At 40.7% G+C, this 9,071-nt stretch overlaps 1 pseudogene; it reads right to left on the bottom strand.

The window, feature by feature from the left end:
- Positions 1-190: 190 nt before the first annotated feature.
- LOC118413792 lies at positions 191-2,127 on the bottom strand (annotated as a pseudogene).
- Between the last annotated feature and the right edge of the window lie 6,944 nt (positions 2,128-9,071).

Genomic DNA, 9,071 nt, shown 5'->3' with positions numbered 1-9,071 from the left:
CTAGATTTTGGGATAGCAGGGGCATTTATGTGATAACTCAAGAAAGGAACAACTGATTTTCACGATTTCCGGTTGTAGGTAGCTTGGAGAACGTTGTACAAAAATGAAATACAAACTATGCAAGATCTTTCAGTTTTTCAATGTATCGCTTGTCATGGACGTGACGGGTTCTTGGCATTTGGCATTTTCTTTAAGATATTGTACTCATTTTCACTCCGAAGAGGTACCAAATGGCCACATCAAAGGTGATTTGGACAGCGGTGTTGATGATCTCTAGCCTGGTGACAGGCTTTGGTCGCAGGAAGAGTGGGCGGAGGCCATTGAAGAAGGGCTGCAGGAAGAGCCAGATGAACTTGGTGAAGCTGGTGCGGAAGAGAATCCCATCCATCTTTAATGGCAGGCTCACATCCACCTTTTCATTACCCTGGAAAACCATGAATGTGAGCCCACAAGTTACCGAGAGACCACATGTTTGATTTCAGGAATTCATAGACAGCAATTTTCGACGGTCACTTGTAAACTCCACCAAATTGTTAGGGTATTTCACTCGGCTAAATTGGTATTTTGACCTTACAATCTTTTCTCATTAATGAAATAAAGAATGACAGAATGGAGTCGTAACGAATATTGATAGATCACTTAACTACAGATATATACATAGTTCCATTGCAGTAGTATGTACCAAAGTGCTGTATTTCTTCATAGAAGAAATATTCTCTGTCTCACTCATCCTCGCCGCATATCAGACTTCGCTGAGGCTGGCCGTCATCGCTCTCCAAGTCTTCCTGTCTGAAGCTGGTCTCTGCACTTAGGGGCAATAAAACCTGATGACGTCATCCATATGTCCCCCAAAATCAGATTTAGAATTCTTTCATGCCAAGAAAATAGTGCTTTCAGTCATCGAAATGTGGTCTTGTTTGGCTGATGAGTTCCAACTTCCCCTACATACAGCATCACCTTACTCTAAATGTCGAGCGAAAACCTCGCACCCTGGATTCTTCAACAAGAAGCTATCGCTCGATCTTCAAACTTTTTTAAATTGGACGAGTAGCCTACATAACGTGAATTAACTTTATCTTTTTTGAAAAAAATTGTACCCAAAACAAATAGAACGGAACCGAGACATAATATCATTAATCCTTTTGAATGGAAAGAAAGTGCAAGTCTTACCTGGTACTTGTGATGCTCTAGATGATACTTCTTGAAGGTGATGGAAACGGGTATGGCAATGATGACGTTTCCCACAACGCCCAGGATGCGGTTGTGAAGCGGACGGGAGTGACCGAAGGCCAGGTCGTGTGAAATCTCGTGGATAGCCGTCATCATGGAGGCGTTGATGACGCCACCGAAGCAGTACGCCAAAAGGATTAATATAGGCAAGGATACATCCTGTTATGAAAATGAAGTTGGTAAGAAATTATAAGCTGCATGATTTTTTATGTTGAGAAGAAAACCAGGATGTCCGTATGTTAATTGTATAGCACTTTAATACTTTCCAAAATGTGCAATTTTATTCATTGATTATTCTACATTTATATACATGTTTGTAGAGACAGACAGAAAGACAGACAGACAGAGATATGACTTTTTTCAAGACTCTTTAGCATGTTTAAAGAACTGTCCAAGACTTGCTATGGTTTTTGTTGACCCTTTGCTAGGTTAGCAATGAATGTGGTTCTCAATGAATAAAAACTCACCTGAACGAAGTAGCAGGCTATCAGCTGTAGAGCGATCATGAAGACCACCTTGTTTACATAATGGTAGGATCATGGCCGAACAGCTCCTTTATCTCTGGGTGCTTGGCTGTAACAGAAAAAAAAAACTATTAGTTGTTTTGAATTTCCATAACGTCTTCCGTCTCACTATAGCAATGCACGTTGGTCTTGAAGGTCTCATAACACTAATATTTATGCGCGACCCCCGGACCCAATAGTAGTTCGGGTATTAAGTAGTGCATTACTTTATACCCGTCCACTTCGATTTGTTACCTAACTCCAATACTCTCGCACAGCATGTCATACTTTTTTTTCACATTCTAAACTTACCCATGATATCCTTTCTTCTTGTAGCGTGGGGCTCTTCTGTGTACAACCACTCGAAATCGTTTCGAGAAACCTGCCCTCCCATTTGTCACCGATGTCTGTCGGTCGTGTGAGGTTCTTGCAGATTGGGTGGAAGCCTATGGACGGAAGAGCGTCAGGTTTGAAGCCAAGTCAACGTGCCGAGCCAAGTAGGAAGATGTTAAATAGTGATATTCAGACTATTCAGAAGGAGATGGCACCAAAATGCCACAAGAACCTGTTATTTACGCACAAAAAACATATCATAAACAAGTATAAACGTTTTATTTACTTTTGAGCTGTTATATTGATACACGTATTTTTCAACGCCTAATGATTTTGATGCCGTTGTGTTTTTTGTTAACGGCAGAAGTTCGGACAGACGTTAATCTTATCAGACATGATTGGCATGTACAGCGCTGGCACCAAAATAAACGTTGCCGCCAACTATTTCCTAATGACATAGTTTAGCAGATATGATCGAGTCAGCGCTAGTGACAGTTTAGTAAACAAAACACGTCCTTACCAGAATGACATTCTGATGTTATCTATCTTTGTTTCTTGACTCGCTGCACAATGCTATTCCTTTCCTTTATTGATTCACAACATAACAAGCGTACACATATTTGTAGCCTGAATGGCGTTGGAATGTACAACAAACATATAGCCTTCTCCGTCCGCATATATACGTAAGAACAATATAAAATTACATAAAATAGTATACAACCCTAACATTGAGTACCATCATCCCCCCCATCATTATAAGCTAAGTGTCTATAGTCTTATTGTACAACTTGATGGCTGTATGCAAGAAAGAGTTCTGAAGTCTTATAGTTCTAGCTGGGGGGTGGGGTGGAGACAGTGTGAAACATACCAATCTTGCCATTCACCGGTCTGTTGACTTAAAATGAAATAACGGATTTACTTACAGATACGTTTTAATTGTCAGGTGCAGGTCTGGTTCACCACCCCCCTCACCCCCCCCCCCTTTGGTCTGTTTACCACATGTGACTACACAGTGCACATGTTTATGCTGTTCAGCCTTCACTTGGCGTCCTTGGTATTAATGAAAAATGCCGGTGCATGATTAAAAAAATGCCAAGAACCTTTGTCTTGGTCTGTTTTCTACACCTGACTCCACAGTAAACAGGTTTAAGCTATTCGGCCTTCATTGGGCGTCCTTGCCAAGAATTTGTGGACGACAGACTACAGGTACATACTTAATTGAATGAATTTCTGAAGATTTTATTCAACGAAAACGTACAACCTAAACCTATAGACATGAAAGCATTGCTAGAGAAATTACCGGGAAGCCACAGGGAAACGTTTCATAAGAAGTTCCAGATATAGCAACTTTTTGTACGTGGTAAACAAAATAATTCAAAAACATCCGCGCTCGCTCCGAAAGAATATAAAACGTACAGCTGCCATGTCGGACTTTTATGAACACACATGATCTGTTTCTTGGGGTGTTCCTAAAAAATCAGAAAAGAACAATATAGGCCCGCTACAGGAGATCCAAGGAAGTGGTATTCATCAGCTGCTACGAAAAATTCCTAAAAGAGCCCCACGGCGTTAAGTTGTTGTTAAGTAACTATGTTGTCTCTAGAACGTGGTTCTTGTTTGCAACAGCCTCTTCTAAAGCACACACATTTATCATAGTGGAGCGCCGATTCGCAATATATAACACGGGTTAATGAATGAATCATATGAACACCCACTGGGTTAAGTACAGGTCGCAACAAAAATACTATGTCAACCAGCACAATTGCAAGAATCGTATTCAACTAAGTAAATTCGAATTCTTCTCCCGTCTTTGTGGTACTAAAGAGGCAGGAACAGATATGCTTTATAAGTAAAGGTTTGTCTTTTGTTCATTCATAAGGAATATAATTTTTTTGTATTGCTTGGTAAGGAAACATGGGTGTATACAGTTCAGCCCTCTCTTTCTGGTACAAACTACATTCTGCTACAAATGATGTTTATCTTTTGTTTTATCTAAACCGTACTATCTACATATTCGTTGTTCTAGAGGAGTGGATGTTGACTTTACGCCTGAAAAAGGGGAGTTTGTTTGGAGCTTATTTGTTACATGCCAGCAGACGGTTTGTGTAATGAGACAAGTGAAGTAATGACGGAGATGTATACCCTGGGGTGTATAACATACAGGGTGACTCCGTTGAAACTTTGGAAGTCTTTGGATAATGTACTGTGAAAAAAGGTAAGGTTGTGACAGATATGTAAGTTTCATATGTAAGTTACAAATGGAAAGCAAAACGTGTATTTGTTCTGCTATTGTTAGTAGAAGTAATAGTACTGTTTTAGGTATTGTTTATAAAAATAATATGATCTATTGTTTAAAGGTAAGAAATAGTATACATTACAAACTTAATGGAATGATTGCGCGTGCATTGTTATGATTAAGTGAGTATTGGTTTAGAGTCATTTTGGGTTGGTGATTATTTGTTAGAACCATTTGCTAGATATTGGATCCTTATTGGGCGAAAGAAAAATGATTGGTCCTGGGTTGGAATTCCTGTCTTGCCACCAATCTTGTTGTTTGGGGGAAAGACACGATTTTCATCACTTCGTTCATGCATTAATGGATACCTGACTTCGGTTGGGGAGGTTAAAGGTGGTAGTGGATAGGTTTTTGGTCCACCTACCAATATCCACAGTGGATAGCAACCGACATTTTTAACAGCCTCAAAAGACTATGGGGCTACTTGTTTGCCAATTGCCCTTTGTATGTGGTAATTTTTAAATAAATCAATCATCTGTGTCCTTGTCTGTCTTTAGGCCACAGCAAATAAATTTTATGGATGACATCAGCGCGCGTATTAATTTTCGCCTGATTTTAGAAAAAAAAGAAGATTTTTTTCCTCGGGGATGGTCAGATAGACCAAAATAGGCAAACAGACAACCATGTTGTGTTGTAGCCTAATAATCATGCTTGTAGACGTGACACTATGGAGTCATGACTAGTTGCAGAGGTGAAAATTGTTGGATAGTTGTAAAAGTGCCACCAATATGGAAGCCATGACTGTAGTGGCCAGCTTGGCAAGTGATACCAATGTGCAACACTAGTATCACTTTTACTATACTAGTTCACGTCTTTAATACAGGAATGAATGCCTTGTTAGTTGTGATGCTACGTTTTGTCACTTCAAGTCTTTTCACGACGTTTATGGTGTCTATTTTGAAACTTTAGCCATCTTTTTTTTTTTTTGCCCATCTTGTTTTTTTTTTCGCGCTATCTCATTATTTTTGCGCTCTGCATAGGATGTCATCCATAAAATTTACTTGCTGTGGCTTTACTGTGATTTACATAATTTACCGTGGCGGTAGACCTGTCATCAGCGAAAGGAAGGGTATGTTATAGGGACGGTATAGCCCCACGGTTCTGTGTAGATATGTATAACATCGTATTTTTCTTGTCGACCCTATAGCAACTAATAGAAATCTAGGTGGTTTTCTTCATATATAGACAGCACAAACTTAACTAATTCTTTAACGTAAGTATTAAAGTCAACGTGGTTAATCGGTAAGGCATAGACGAGTTGTGTTGGACTAGTCGGAAATATTCAACATTCGGGCTACATTATTCTGTCATTGGCCTGCCAGATATTTTCATTTCAAATAATCCAATCATCATCACCCTCATCATCATCATCATGTGCAGTTCCGATGTAGGAGGAGCTTCTGCACAGGTCACCTGTTGCCCTGACCCAACGCTAATCTCCTAGGCCTGTTAGTCTATTTGGTCAAAATGGTACACAAAAAACAAACAAAAAACTCGCCACACTGGTGAAATTGATATTTTTGTACATTTAACCAGTTATTACTATAGTTTGACAATTTTAGTTCCAAACAACAGGATAATGGACTGGCAAAAGGGACCATCGGTGTTGACGTCAGGGAAATATTGTGCGTCATGGTTATTCAAAGTGTTGAAACGTCTATATCATAAGCTGTAGTGTTTTTGTTAAAAGGAGAGGCTAATTTCAATGCTTATGCGCTTAGAGACATACAAATAATACTATGCTTCAGTTTTGTAAGGCATTGTTGAAGATGACGATGAAATATGACTATCTATTTAACATTCCAGGCAGGTATATCGTGCAGGGGCCTATCAGTGTAAAGATCTGGGCGGTAATACTGGAGGAGGGGGGCGGTTCAAGGCCATGCAAACAATGTGCTCAGAGCAGTGTGTCCCGGTATGGTTGGTTTTAGGGCTGGGTATCGGTACAGCGTACCGGTACAAAACCGGTTTTTCTTATTGGACCGGTCCAGAAAAACCGGACCTGAAAAAGTTGATGTTGGACCGATTAGAAAATTAACATATTATTTGATCAGGCATTCACACGTATTGGCGCTTGCAGTTGGAAGAAAATGACAAGAGTGAAGTAGAGTTTATAGTAATTTCTACCAAGGTTTACAGTCAATCGTACAAGTGCAGTTAGCGTTGTAGGATTTTAAAACGCCAGTGTAAGTCTAATACTTCACCAAACAGATTTTTTGTAGTGAAATGCACCATTGGTATGAGTCATACTGAATCAGGTCCAGGTTCAGGTCCGGACCTGGACCTGATCCTCTGGACCTGAACCGGACCTGGACCTGAATTTTCTGTACCGGTACCCAGCCCTAGTTGGTTTCATTACATAAACTGTTGTGAGTGGTGTGCTACAGTTTCCACAGTTGTCACTAGGAGTCAGTGCTGCACTGGCCACGGGCTGCATTGAGCGAGAAACAAAATAAACCTAATCAATTTACCGCCGAGGTCTTTTCCACTACTCTAAACGAAAACGTTCAATGTATAAAAGGAAAAACGAATTCAAAAATTCCGCACTATGGCTAGCTAGTCATGACAGCAATTTTTCATTTGTATTATTACCACTGAAATACTGTGACTTTCCTTGTAAACTATTTTCTTTAAAGCAAAAGATAATCATATCAATCTAATATGTTCCGTGGCATATGAAATGATGCAAATTGATTTAAAATTAAGAAACGAAGGTACATGTATAAAGAGAAGCGAAACTACATCAATGTGTTATACACAGAACTTTACACTTATCAGGGTGCAGTTCGAGCCCCCAGTCGGAAAACCAATCGGAAACAAGACAAAGGTCGGCATTAGTTGTGCTGGCAATTTCCTGGGCTGTATGTCCGGAGTTGTACATCGATGTATCGTCAGCAAAACAGTTTATGCTAGAGATACTTGGCGCGTCTTTAATGTCGTTTAGGTAGATTGCAAAAAATAGCGGGCCAAGGATGCTCCCCTGTGGTACTCCTGCGGTTGGAGATCGCCACGTAGATGCTGTGCCGTTTGTCACCACCCTTTGCTGGCGCCTCGACAGGTAGTTCGTGAACCAGGCAAGACGCGAGCCATGGATTCCGTATCTGGTTAACTTGTATATTAGGCCGCCATGCCACATCGTATCGAAAGCACGTTTTACATCGAGAAATACTGCAGCAGTACAGGCGATATTTGGATCGTCTATGGATTTTCAGCCCAGATGGCTGCGATGTTTTACAGAATAAAGCCGTCTTCTTTCCACAGAAGGATTTGCACCAACGCACACCGCACCATCGCGCGTGTGGGGGTTTTCATATGCTTCCATTGGAGCCATAGTGTCAATGGTACACGGAGATCAACAACTGCAATCAAACGGCAGTCCGACTCTTATAGGACAAGCTTACCAGTATACCTAGTACATGTGTGCATATAAGTCGGTAGAAGGGGTACGTCCTTACACATGTGTTATCCAATAACTATCAGGAACTGGCGATATCGTTATTTTGTTTGAGCTGGATTCAAAGAATTCCTGGATCGACAGACGGTTGACGATTTATATAATACCCAGACATTCACCCGTATTTTTACCTCAAAATTTTACAACAATGGAAGTGGATGGGTGACATTTTGAAACAGAGTCAACAGCGGCTGTACTCCAGTCAAACAGGCTGAATTTCTCTAATACGGGGAGATATACACTCAAATATGAAATGAAGCTACCTGCAAGAAGTCTGCGAACGAGTAAGTATAATAGAAGGTAGTTTACTCACCAATACCGCGCTAAGTGTATGTGACCGCAGTCTACCTGGTCTGTTATCAGACTACTACTTGTTTCCTGAGCGAAGGAAGGGTGAAGATATATAACATTTTTTCCCGTCAATCACATTGAGGCTTCCATTGAAGTTTGCCGCCGTGTCAACTGCAATGAGATGACAAAGGAGAAAAGTTAATGGCTTGTACCGACAAAATTAGCTGAGGGCATCAGTCCTGACATAGATAAACATCAGAGACACTACATTAAGATCTCCCATGTCTTTGTGTAAATTGAGACATTGTTCTCAGTCAGACAACAGTGCGGTGTGCATGGGTTGGTACAATAAGGGTTTGTTCGGGACGAGTTATTTTGCACGCTTGTTTGGCTAAGGCAGATCTTGGCTGGGCATGTCCTGTGAGGATATCTGCTGCAAAATAGATCGTATAAGAATGGCAAATTTCATTATCAAAAATGTACCGCGCGCATTGCGATCTCTCAGAACATGTCATTGTGGTGAATATTTCACTTTTTGCTTCTTGCTTACTTTTTTTGACAAGCCTGGTCGTCACTTCGGCCTTCACCTTAGTATCTTATGTCATGTGAACTCACAGATACAACAGCCAGTCACATGCACCGTCGCTTTGACAAACTCCTTAGGCAAGCAGTATGTTGTGCGAACATGTGTTTACATAAATTAGGAATATGCTAGAGTGGGCTTTGCTCGTTCAGCCGAATCTTCGAGTGTATGACCTAGTGTCAGTGATGGAGTACTTTATGGACGGAGTCACTGTAAACCCAACACGGCCAGGATGATAAAAAGAAAACTACCAAACAATGCTGACAAGAACTGTTTAATTTTTTTCTGTATGATTTCATGGATCAAAAGGGCCATCACTTGTGAGAGGTGCACATGAGCAGTGCCTGCGTGCGTTCTTCTGTGTGTTCGTGTTGTGTGTCT

Source organism: Branchiostoma floridae, chromosome 4, assembly GCF_000003815.2.
Source record: "Branchiostoma floridae strain S238N-H82 chromosome 4, Bfl_VNyyK, whole genome shotgun sequence".
Taxonomy (NCBI): Eukaryota; Metazoa; Chordata; class Leptocardii; order Amphioxiformes; family Branchiostomatidae; genus Branchiostoma; species Branchiostoma floridae.
This window is presented reverse-complemented; position numbering and strand designations above follow the sequence as displayed.